This window comes from Hyperoodon ampullatus (genome assembly GCF_949752795.1).
Source record: "Hyperoodon ampullatus genome assembly, chromosome: 5".
Taxonomy (NCBI): Eukaryota; Metazoa; Chordata; class Mammalia; order Artiodactyla; family Ziphiidae; genus Hyperoodon; species Hyperoodon ampullatus.
The window spans coordinates 36,296,592-36,309,326 of NC_136918.1; the positions used below are offsets into that span (position 1 = coordinate 36,296,592).

Below are 12,735 nucleotides of genomic sequence, written 5' to 3' on the forward strand. Positions count from 1 at the left end.
AGTTAGGAGAAGACTTCAGTGTGTATTTGACATGTAATTTTTGTAAGAGGGCAAAAGTATTGAAGTGTTTTAAAGCAGTTTGGACTTGCTGTTTTATCTGCTGATCAAAGGCCTGTTGTAAATTTTTTGTTCCTTTTTAAACCATTTCACATTCTTGTTGGAAGTATGTGGTAACTTAATCTTATCACTGCTTTCTTCCCTTTTGGCCCCATGAAATGAAAATGAAAAGAAATTGTGTATTTTCTTTAACACTATAGATGATTATAGCTAACATTTATTGATTACTTACTGAGTGTCAGGTACTGTGCTGAGGTTTTTATATGTATTTAAAAATTCTCATATGTCTCTGTGGGAGATACAGTTATTATTACCTGTATTTTATAGATGAAATTGAAACACGAAGAACTTGTTCAACATTACATAGGTAGTAAGAAGTAAAATATGGATTCAAACCTAGACAATTTTTTAAAAACTCCATTCCATTCCCTCTCAACATTAAAAGGTATTACAGAGACCCAATTATAAAGGGCTCAGAGCTTATTGAACAAAATAAGGGGAGGCCATTCACATTACAAAATGATCTAATGAGGGATTTCTTTTAAAAAGTAAGTTTCCAGGGTGTGTCATGTGTTCTCTGGTCAAAAACCCAGAGAGAGCCATCTCATTATATGGGGAGTTTGGTCATCTAGTTTTGCCATCTGTTGAGTTATAGGGCTACCCTTGGATCAGTGAGCTATCCCTGATCCTGCCATTGTCCTATCTTTGCAAAGAATAGCCCAGCATTGCCCACGGTGGATAAAGCTGTTGAGCTGAAAGAGTTGGTTGGGGATGGTAGGTCATGATAGACATATAGGCAACTCCTCTGAGTATCTAAATGATTATTCAATTTATACGCAGCCTTTAGGAATATATCTATTATATAAAACAAGGACGATAGATGTTAGTTTCAAAATCTGTACATTATAGTTTGAGTATTTATTTGATCTCTTTCATAATTCTTTGGGAGGTAGTTATGACAGAGCCTCAAATCCATCTTTAACGCTTTGAGGATATTTATGTGCTTAATAAGTGATCTTGAGTATCCTGTAGTTGTGTTTTAGATTGCATCATCATGTGACCTAGTCTTAGATTATCAATTCCATTTTAAGCATATTGTCAAAGCTGAAGTGGAAACAGTTTTGTTTTTTTTTTTAAGGATCTCAAATGGATGGGTAGAATAATTCTTTATCGTACCTCCTGTTTCTTTCAAATAATTTTCTTTTATAAAGAAAATATAATGCTCGTGTTACACATACGAGTTAGTTATTCTTATGGATAAACTTGTAAAAGCAGTGGTTTAAAAAGTTTATTGTAAATCAACTATACTTCAATAAAAAAATAAAACAAAAACAAAAAAAAGTTTATTTCTACACCGGGGGTGTGCAGTTATCTGGGTGGGGAGAGTTCTATGTTTGTGCTTTTCATAGAGCTTTATTTAATTCACAGCCCAAAGTGATCACCATGTGATTAGAAATGTCTCAGTGTTAGTACTTGCTGCTAGATTTTTTCCCTATTCTAGTTTTATGTTTTTATTTTTAGTTAACTCTTTTGTGAGTTGATCTGTGATGCATGAATAGATAAAAGAATGAAGTTGTTATTATTAAAAATAAAGTTATTATTTAAAATAAAGTGACCCTAACAAAAAGGTCCTACTGTCTAGCACAGGGAACTATATTCAATATCCTGCGACAAACCATAATGGAAAAGAATAGGAAAAAGAATATATATGTAACTGAATCACTTTGCTATACAGCAGAAATTAACACAGCATTGTAAATCAACTATACTTTAATAAAATTTAAAAAAATAAAGTGACTCTTTCCCTGAAATCTGGGCTTATTCAGTTTCTTAGGGTACAGCCAACCAGACCTGAGTCCTAAAAATTATTTTCTTGTACGTAGCTCATGTATGAAAAAGCGTTTTCATCCACGTTCTTGTATTTGATATTCATAGTAAAGAGTCAGTAAACTTTTTCCATAAAGGACCAGATAGTAGTAAATATTTTAAGCTTTGTAGGCCATATAGTCTCTCTTCCAACTACTCAACTCTGCCACTAGGGCGTGCAAGCTGACATAGGCAATGTGTAAATGGATGAGCTTGACCGTGTTTCCATAAAACTTTATTTATGGACACTGGAATTCGAATTTAATATGGTTTTCATGTGTCATTAAATATTATTTTTCTTTTGTTTTTTTTCAGCCATTTAAAAATGCAAGAACCATTTTTAGCTCATGGGCTATGTGAAAACAGGTTACGGGCCAGATTGCCTGACAGGCTGTCATTTGCTAACCCCTGCTTATAATAATCCTGTGAGACTTAGCTGACTGCTTTCTGTTTTTTTGCCCTTTATTTTACCATCTTTTAACATTATTTTATATTATTCTTATTTTACTACTTAATCATGTGTTTTCTTTCATTGTTAATGTGTGTGTAACTTTTAAAATTTAATAATTTTAATTACATTTTAAGCTATGGAGTGTAGGGTCTATAATATTGTCCTCTTTAATGCCTTGCACATTTATAAAAATTATATGCTCAGTAAATATATATATTTTAATAAATTTATTTATTTATTTTCGGCTGTGTTGTGTTTTTGTTGCTGTGCGTGGTCTTTTCTCTAGTTGAGGTGAGTGAGGGCAACTCTTCGTTGCGGTGCGCAGGCTTCTCACTGGTGGAGCACGGGCTCTAAAGCGCAGGCTCAGTAGTTGTGGCGCACGGGCTTAGTTGCTCCGCGGCATGTGGGATCTTCCTGGACCAGGGATTGAACCCGTGTCCCCTGCATTGGCAGGCGGATTCTTTTTTTTTTCGGTGCGCGGGCCTCTCACTGTTGTGGCCTCTCCCGTTGTGGAGCATAGGCTCTGGACGCGCAGGCTCAGTGGCCATGGCTCACGGGCCCAGCCGCTCCGCGGCATGTGGGATCTTCCCAGACTGGGGCACAAACCCGTGTCCCCTGCCTCGGCAGGCGGATTCTTAACCACTGTGCCACCAGGGAAGCCCACATGCTCAATAAATATTTGAGAGAATTGGAAAGGAATAATATCTGTCTTTCACTATTTGAAGGATTGTTGTGTAGATTGTTTTACTTATTGATTTATGTATTAAAAATGTGTTCCAGAATGGTTGTCTTGCATAATGATTAGAAGCAATAGGGAGGCAAAACTCACCTCAGAATGCAGGGACGAGAAAGGAGAGAAAGAAGCTCCTATTGATTGTGTTCTTTGTGTTGTAGTACATATATACTGTGGTCAGTGACATGTACAGTCCCTCATTTAACCTTTACAACTCTTTTAAATAGCTATTTGTTTACTCAGTTTACAGATGAAAAAACGTAGATAAAATACCTTAGCCTTAGATAAGTGAGTGGTGGGACAGAATTTGAACTGAGACCATGTTCTGTCCATATACTTTTCTTTTTATACCAAGGAATATTCAACAATTAACCAGGCTGCTTTAGACACTAGCTACTTACTTATTGCTACAAGTTTTCACACACATCTTAGATGACCAAGGACAGAGATTTTTTTTAGAGAAGGTGAAATGTTGAATTGAAGAACCTCTGTGATAAACTTTCAGATTCTCAATATGTGATTACAGTGAGCTTTATTTTGAAATGATAGGCAAAACACATACTACCTGTTAATTTTATACATGAACTCTTACTTCTCTCTCTCTTTTTAAAAAATATTTATTTATTTATTTGGCCACGTCAGGTCTTTGTTGCGGTGCGCAGGCAGGCTCTAGAGTGTGCGGGCTCAGTAGTTGAGGCACGTGGGCTCTAGAGTGCATGGGCCTAGGTGCCCCACAACATGTGGGATCTTAGCTCCTCTACCAAGGATTGAACCCACATCCCCTGTATTGGAAGGTGGATTCTTAACCACTAAATCACCAGGGAAGTCCCTCTTACCTCTCTTTAAAGAAAGGTGTTTAAAAGTGTTTCACAAATAAATTCGTAGTATTGCACAGTGAAATAAGATTGAGGAATGTACATGAAGTTTCTATTAAACTATATGTTTAGTAGAAACCAATGATTAAATCAAATCTGAAGCTGATCATTTCAATGAATTTTCTTGAAGTTGAAGATTGAGTCAAGCTAAATTAAATGAAGGTTAAAAGTATAAATGGAGAGGTTTTAAATGTTTATAAATGGAGAGGGAATTCCCTGGTGGTCCGGTGGTTAGGACTCCGTGCTTCCACTGCTGGGGGCCCGGGTTTGATCCCTGGTCAGGGAACTAAGATCCCGCAAGACGTGCGGCATGGCCAACAACAAAAAAAGTATAAATGAAGAAAGTTTCTGAAATTGTGGAGTTTCTTTCTTGACTCATCAAACATTTTGAGTCTCGATACTGCTACCAGGAGCTCGTACTAGTGAGAGAAGTGAACAGGGATAGAGCTTCTAAGAGGACCCACTTCCTAGGAAGGTGATGTCTGAACTTATTTCTTTTCCCCCTTTATTAGCTTTAAAAATTATTTAAAAACACATAGTCATTGAAAATATTAAAACAATCTAGAAGTATAAATCGTAAGAAGTGTAAATCCTTATTTTCACTTTCTGCCCTCTGATCCCCATTCTTCAAAGTTATAGTTAGCAGATTGGTAAATATGCTTCCAGATATTTTCTTATGCATATACGAATAGGCTCCCCACTCCACCCCGCCTAAGAAAACTGGGCTCACACTATATGTAATTTTGTAACTTGATTTTCCTCCCTGTGATGGTCTGTAATGTATATGTTTCCATCTCAGTAGAGACAGATTAATCTCATTGAAAAACCTCCTGCCTCACATAATAGGATGGAGTACCATCATTTATTTACATTATTTCTCATTGCTGGACATGTAGGTTTTAAACCTATTTACAAAAAATAGATATCCTTGTACTAATATGTTTGTTTTCTTTTGTGAATTAAGTTTTAAATGATGAGTAACATTTAACATCAGTAACATCATTTAACATCATTTAGGCAGGTGAAGAAAATGAGGATTAATGTGAAGGGGAAATGTTTCCTAGGCGAAGGGAACAATGTGTACCTTGAAAACTGCTGAAGAAAATGACAAACTTTTAGTTAGGGGAGAAGCATTTCTCTTTCTATGCTGTGGAAGTATAGCACCTCTTGTTTTCTTAACTGTGTGCTAGAGTATCTCATTTTATGGAATCGGCATTTCTTTATTTTATTTTATTATTATTTTTTTTATTTTTATTTTTTTTGCGGTACGCGGGCCTCTCACTGCTGTGGCCTCTCCCGTTGCGGAGCACAGGCTCCGGACGCGCAGGCTCAGCGACCATGGCTCACGGGCCTAGGTGCTCCGCGGCATGTGGGATCTTCCCGGACCAGGGCACGAACCCGTGTCCCCTGCATAGGCAGGCGGACTGTCAACCACTGCGCCACCAGGGAAGCCCTGGAATCGGCATTTCTTTACTGAATAATTTATGGTTACATAATTTTCTTATTTTGGAGATTAAAAATTTTTTTCAATAAATGTTACCAGGTAGAGAAGTAGAACCACAAGCTGACAAAAATGGTATTCAAGAGGTCACACAGAGGTTATGTGGGTAGTTTTGGGAATAGAGCTTATATCTTAGCTATTTTTCTCTTCTTAACAGTGTCTAATTGAGAATTCTTGCCCAGAGATCAAAATAGCTTTTTGGGTGGCTAGTCCCCCACTGTTATCCAATTGAAACAAATTTCGGTTGATTCAAAAAACAGGTATTGCAAAGTTGCTAGTTTATCAAGTAGTTGTCTTAAAATGGATAGATAGATGGCTTTAAAGTAGATGAATAACATTTTTTACTCTTAAGTATAAAATCTTGTTATCCTTAAAAAGTTTTAGTTGCTGCTGTTTTGTTCCAAATCTCCAATTTTGGAATGTTGCCCTATAGGGCATATCAAGTACTACTTAGTGTTAGAATTTTATCATTCCCCTGACAAGGAAGAGAATCTGCTGATTTCTTTAAAAATACATTGGAAACAAAACGCTGTCTTAAACAAGGGTCATAAAATCTTTCTGAACTGTTTCTAAAAGTAAAAGCCTTTATTTTTGGTTGCCAAGGATGCTTTGCTGTTTGGTTACATGTGCTTTGTTGAATAGAAATATGAGTCTTTGTAAGGCTCAATTTTCAAAATTTCTTACTTGTTTTTAAAAACATAAGCTTAATAGTTCTAATTAGTGTTATTTGAATAACAAGAATGTGTTGAGTAAATTAGCCTAATGTGTTGTCTCATTACCTTCTTTTTTTTAAATTTATTTTTTATTTTTTTTACATCTTTATTGGAGTATAATTGCTTTACAGTGGTATGTTAGTTTCTGCTCCACAACACAGTGAATCAGTTATACATATACATATGTTCCCATATCTCTTCCCTCTTGCGTCTCCCTCCCTCCCACCCTCCCTATCCCACCCCTCCAGGCAGTCACAAAGCACCGAGCTGATCTCCCTGTGCTATGTGGCTGCTTCCCACCAGCTATCTACCTTACGTTTGGTAGCGTATATATGTCCATGCCTCTCTCTCGCTTTGTCACAGCTTACCCTTCCCGCTCCCCATATCCTCAAGTCCATTCTCAAGTAGGTCTGTGTCTTTATTCCTGTCTTACTCCTAGGTTCTCCATGACATTTTTTTTCTTATATTCCATATATATTTGTTAGCATACGGTATTTGTCTTTCTCTTTCTGACTTACTTCACTCTGTATGACAGACTCTAGATCTATCCACCTCATTACAAATAGCTCAATTTCGTTTCTTTTTATGGCTGAGTAATATTCCATTGCATATATGTGCCACATCTTCTTTATCCATTCATCCGATGATGGACACTTAAGTTGTTTCCATCTCCGGGCTATTGTAAATAGAGCTGCAATGAACATTTTGGTACATGACTCTTTTTGAATTATGGTTTTCTCGGGGTATATGCCCTGTAGTGGGATTGCTGGGTCATATGGTAGTTCTATTTGTAGTTTTTTAAGGAACCTCCATACCGTTCTCCATAGTGGCTGTACCAATTCACATTCCCACCAGCAGTGCAAGAGTGTTCCCTTTTCTCCACACCCTCTCCAGTATTTATTGTTTCTAGATTTTTTGATGTTGACCATTCTGACTGGTGTGAGATGATATCTCATTGTAGTTTTGATTTGCATTTCTCTAATGATTAATGATGTTGAGCATTCTTTCATGTGTGTGTTGGCAGTCTGTATATCTTCTTTGGAGAAATATCTGTTTAGGTCTTTGCCTATTTTTGGATTGGGTTGTTTGTTTTTTGTTATTGAGCTGCATGAGCTGCATATAAATTTTGGAGATTAATCCTTTGTCAGTTGCTTCATTTGCAAATATTTTCTCCCATTCTGAGGGTTGTCTTTTGGTCTTGTTTATGGTTTCCTTTGCTGTGCAAGAGCTTTGAAGTTTCATTAAGTCCCATTTGTTTATTTTTGTTTTTATTTCCATTTCTCTAGGAGGTGGGTCAAAAAGGATCTTGCCGTGATTTATGTCATAGAGTGTTCTGCCTATGTTTTCCTCTAAGAGTTTGATAGTTTCTGGCCTTACATTTAGGTCTTTAATCCATTTTGAGCTTATTTTTGTGTATGGTGTTAGGGAGTGATCTAATCTCATACTTTGACATGTATCTGTCCAGTTTTCCCAGCACCACTTATTGAAGATGCTGTCTTTTCTCCATCGTACATTCCTGCCTCCTTTACCAAAGATAAAGTGACCATATGTGCATGGGTTTATCTCTGGGTTTTCTATTCTGTTCCATTGATCTATCTTTCTGTTTTTGTGCTAGTACCATACTGTCTTGATTACTGTAGCTTTGTAGTATAGTCTGAAGTCAGGGAGCCTGATTTCTCCAGCTCCATTTTTCATTCTCAAGATTGCTTTGACTATTCTGGGTCTTTTGTGTTTCCATACAAATTGTGAAATTTTTTGTTCTAGTTCTGTGAAAAATGTCAGTGTAGTTTGATAGGGATTGCACTGAATCTGTAGATTGCTTTGGGTAGTAGAGTCATTTTCACAATGTTGATTCTTCCAAACCAAGAACATGGTATATCTCTCCATCTATTTGTATCATCTTTAATTTCTTTCATCAGTGTCTTACAATTTTCTGCATACAGGTCTTTTGTCTCCTTAGGTAGGTTTATTCCTAGATATTTTATTCTTTTTGTTGCAGTGGTAAATGGGAGTGTTTTCTTGATTTCACTTTCAGATTTTTCATCATTAGTGTATAGGAATGCCAGAGATTTCTGTGCATTAATTTTGTATTCTGCTACTTTACCAAATTCATTGATTAGCTCTAGTAGTTTTCTGGTAGCATCTTTAGGATTCTCTATGTATAGTATCATGTCATCTGCAAACAGTGACAGCTTTACTTCTTCTCTTCCAATTTGGATTCCTTTTATTTCTTTTTCTTCTCTGATTGCCATGGCTAGAACTTTCAAAACTATGTTGAATACGAGTGGTGAGAGTGGGCAACCTTGTCTTGTTCCTGATCTTAGTGGAAATGCTTTCAGTTTGTCACCATTGAGGATGCTGTTGGCTTTGGGTTTGTCATACATGGCCTTTATTATGTTAAGGAAAGTTCCCTCTATGCTTACTTTCTGCAGGGTTTTTATCATAAATGGGTGTTGAATTTTGTCGCAAGCTTTCTCTGCATCGGTTGAGATGATCATATGGTTTTTGTCCTTCAATTTGTTAATATGGTGTATCACATTGATTGATTTGCTTATGTTGAAGAATCCTTGCATTCCTGGAATAAACCCCACTTGATCATGGTGTATGATCCTTTTAATGTGCTGTTGGATTCTATTTGCCAGTATTTTGTTGAGGATTTTTGCATCTACGTTCATCAGTGATATTGGCCTGTAGTTTTCTTACTCTGTGACATCCTTGTCTGGTTTTGGTATCAAGGTGATGGTGGCCTCGTAGAATGAGTTTGGGAGTGTTCCTCCCTCTGCTATATTTTGGAAGAGTTTGAGAAGGATAGGTGTTAAGTCTTTTCTAAGTGTTTGATAGAATTCGCCTGTGAAGCCATCTGGTCCTGGGCTTTTGTTTGTTGGAAGAGTTTTAATCACAGTTTCAATTTCAGTGCTTATGATTGGTCTGTTCATATTTTCTATTTCTTCCTGATTCAGTCTTGGCAGGTTGTGCATTTCTAAGAATTTGTCCATTTCTTCCAGGTTGTCCATTTTATTGGCATAGAGTTTCTTGTAGTAATGTCTCATGATCTTTTGTATTTCTGCAGTGTCAGTTGTTACTTCTCCTTTTTCATTTCTAATTCTATTGATTTGAGTCTTCTCCCTTTTTTTCTTGATGAGTCTGGCTAATGGTTTATCAATTTTGTTTATCTTCTCAAAGAACCAGCTTTTAGTTTTATTGATCTTTGCTATCGTTTCCTTCATTTCTTTTTCATTTATTTCTGATCTGATTTTTATGATTTCTTTCCTTCTGCTAAATTTGGGGGGTTTTTGTTCTTCTTTCTCTAATTGCTTTAGGTGCAAGGTCAGGTTTTTTATTCGAGATGTTTCCTGTTTCTTAAGGTGGGATTGTATTGCTATAAACTTCCCTCTTAGAACTGCTTTTGCTGCATCCCATAGGTTTTGGGTCGTCGTGTCTCCATTGTCATTTGTTTCTAGGTATTTTTTTATTTCCTCTTTGATTTCTTCAGTGATCACTTCGTTATTAAGTAGTGTATTGTTTGGCCTCCATGTGTTTGTATTTTTTACAGATCTTTTCCTGTAATTGATATCTAGTCTCATAGCATTGTGGTTGGAGAAGATACTTGATACAATTTCAATTTTCTTAAATTTACCAACCTTGCTTTGTGACCTAAGATATGATCTATCCTGGAGAATGTTCCATGAACACTTGAGAAAAATGTGTGTTCTGTTCTTTTAGGATGGAATGTCCTATAAATATCAATTAAGTCCATGTTGTTTAATGTATCATTCAAAGCTTGTGTTTTGTTATTTATTTTCATTTTGGATGAGCTGTCCATTGGTGAAAGTGGGGTGTTAAAGTCCCCTACTATGAATGTGTTACTGTCGATTTCCCCTTTCATGGCTGTTAGTATTTGCCTTATGTATTGAGGTGCTCCTATGTTGGGTGCAAAAATATTTACAATTGTTATATCTTCTTCTTGGATTGATCCCTTGATCATTATGTAGTGTCCTTCTTTGTCTTTCTAATAGTCTTTATGTTAAAGTCTATTTTGTCTGATATGAGAATTGGTACTCCAGCTTTCTTTTGATTTCCATTTGCATGGAATATCTTTTTCCATCCCCTCACTTTCAGTCTCTATGTGTCTCTAGGTCTGAAGTGGGTCTCTTGTAGACAGTATATATATGGGTCTTGTTTTTGTATCCATTCAGCCAATCTGTGTCTTTTGGTGGGAGCATTTAGTCCATTTACATTTAAGGCAATTATCGATATGTATGTTCCTATTCCCATTTTCTTAATTGTTTTGGGTTCATTATTGTAGGTCTTTTCCTTCTCTTGTGTTTCTTGCCTAGAGAAGTTCCTTTAGCATTTGTTGTAAAGCTGGTTTGGTGGTGCTGAACTCTCTCAGCTTTTGCTTGTCTGTAAAGGTTTTAATTTCTCCATCAAATCTGAATGAGGTCCTTGCTGGGTAGAGTAATCTTGGTTGCAGGTTTTTCTCCTTCATCACTTTACATATGTCCTGTCAGTCCCTTCTGGCTTGCAGAGTTTCTGCTGAAAGATCAGCAGTTAACCTTATGGGGATTCCCTTGTGTGTTATTTGTTGTTTTTCCCTTGCTGCTTTTAATATGTTTTCTTTGTATTTAATTTTTGACAGTTTGATTAATATGTGTCTTGGCGTATTTCTCCTTGGATTGACAAATCCTGTATGGGACTCTCTGTGCCTCCTAGACTTGATTAACTCTTTCCTTTCCCATATTAGGGAAGTTTTCAACTATAATCTCTTCACATATTTTCTCAGTCCCTTTCTTTTTCTCTTCTTTTTCTGGAACCCCTATAATTCGAATGTTGGTGCGTTTAATGTTGTCCCAGAGGTCTCTGAGACTGTGCTCAGTTCTTTTCATTCTTTTTTCTTTCTTCTGCTCTGTAGTAGTTATTTCCACTATTTTATCTTCCACCTCACTTATCCGTTCTTCTGCCTCAGTTATTCTGCTATTGGTCCCATCTAGAGTATTTTTAATTTCATTTATTGTGGTGTTCATCATTGCTTGTTTCATCTTTAGTTCTTCTAGGTCCTTGTTAAATGTTTCTTGCATTTTGTCTATTCTATTACCAAGAGTTTGGATCATCTTTACTATCATTATTCTGAATTCTTTTTCAGGTAGACTGCCTATTTCCTCTTCATTTGTTAGGTCTGGTGGGTTTTTATCTTCCTCCTTCAACTGCTGTGTGTTGTTCTGTCTTCTCATTTTGCTTATCTTACTGTGTTTGGGGTCTCCTTTTTGCAGGCTGCAGGTTCGTAGTTCCTGTTGTTTTTGGTGTCTGTCCCCAGTGGCTAAGGTTGGTTCAGTGGGTTGTGTAGGCTTCCTGGTGGAGGGGAGTAGTGCCTGTGTTCTGGTGGATGAGGCTGAATCTTGTCTTTATGTTGGGCAGGTCCATGTCTGGTGGTGTGTTTTGGGGTGTCTGTGGACTATTATGATTTTAGGCAGCCTCTCTGCTAATGGGTGGCATTGTGTTCCTGTCTTGCTAGTTGTTTGGCATAGGGTGTCCAGCACTGTAGCTTGCTGGTCGTTGAGTGAAGCTGGATGCTGGTGTTGAGATGAAGATCTCTGAGAGATTTTTGCCAGTTGATATTATGTGGAGCTGGGAGGTCTTTTGTGGACCAGTGTCCTGAAGTTGGCTCTCCCACCTCAGAGGTACAGCAGTGACTCCTGGCTGCAGCAGCAAGAGTTTTTAATCCACACGGCTCAGAATAAAAGGGAGAAAAAGTAGAAAGAATTAGTAGAAGTAGAAAGAAAGGAAGAAAGAAAGAAAAAGAAGGGAGGGAGGGAAGGAAGGAAAGAAAGAAAGAAAGAAAGAAGATAAATAAAATAAAGTAAGATAAAATAAAGTTATTAAAATAAAAAATTATTAAGAAAAAAAATAAAAACAAACCGAACAAACAAACAAAAAACAGACAGATAGAACCCTAGGACAAATGGTGGAAGCAAAGCTATACAGACTAAATCTCACACAGAAGCATACACATACACACTTACAAAAAGAGGAAAAGGGGAAAAAATCATAAATCTTGCTCTCAAAGTCCACCTCCTCAATTTGGGATGATTCGTTGTCTATTTATGTATTCCACAGATGCAGGGTGCATCAAGTTGATTGTGGAGCTTTAATCTGCTGCTTCTGATGCTGCTGGGAGAGATTGCCCTTCCTCTTCTTTGTTCTCACAGCTCCCAGGGCTCAGCTTTGGATTTGGCCCCGCCTCTGCGTGTAGGTCGCTGGAGGGCATCTGTTCTTTGCTCAGACAGGACGGGGTTAAAGGAACAGCCGCTTCGGGGACTCTGGCTCACTCAGGCGGCGGGGAGGGAGGGGTATGGAGTGCGGGGCGAGCCTGCGGCGGCAGAGGCTGGTGTGACGTTGCACCAGCCCGTGGCGCGCCGTGCGCTCTCCCGGGGAAGTTGTCCCTGGATCCTGGGACCCTGGCAGTGGCGGGCTGCACAGTCTCCCCGGAAGGGGGTGTGTTTAGTGACCTGTGCTCGCACACAGGCTTCTTGGTGGCGGCA

General features: G+C 37.7%; 1 protein-coding gene across 1 annotated transcript in view; it reads left to right on the top strand.

Moving 5' to 3' along the window:
- The window catches only part of ACAP2 (ArfGAP with coiled-coil, ankyrin repeat and PH domains 2), a gene marked incomplete at its 3' end in the record, with an annotated part of 162,117 nt that overhangs the window by 52,564 nt on the left and 96,818 nt on the right, over positions 1-12,735 (top strand). The gene's annotated exons all lie outside the window — the stretch shown is intronic.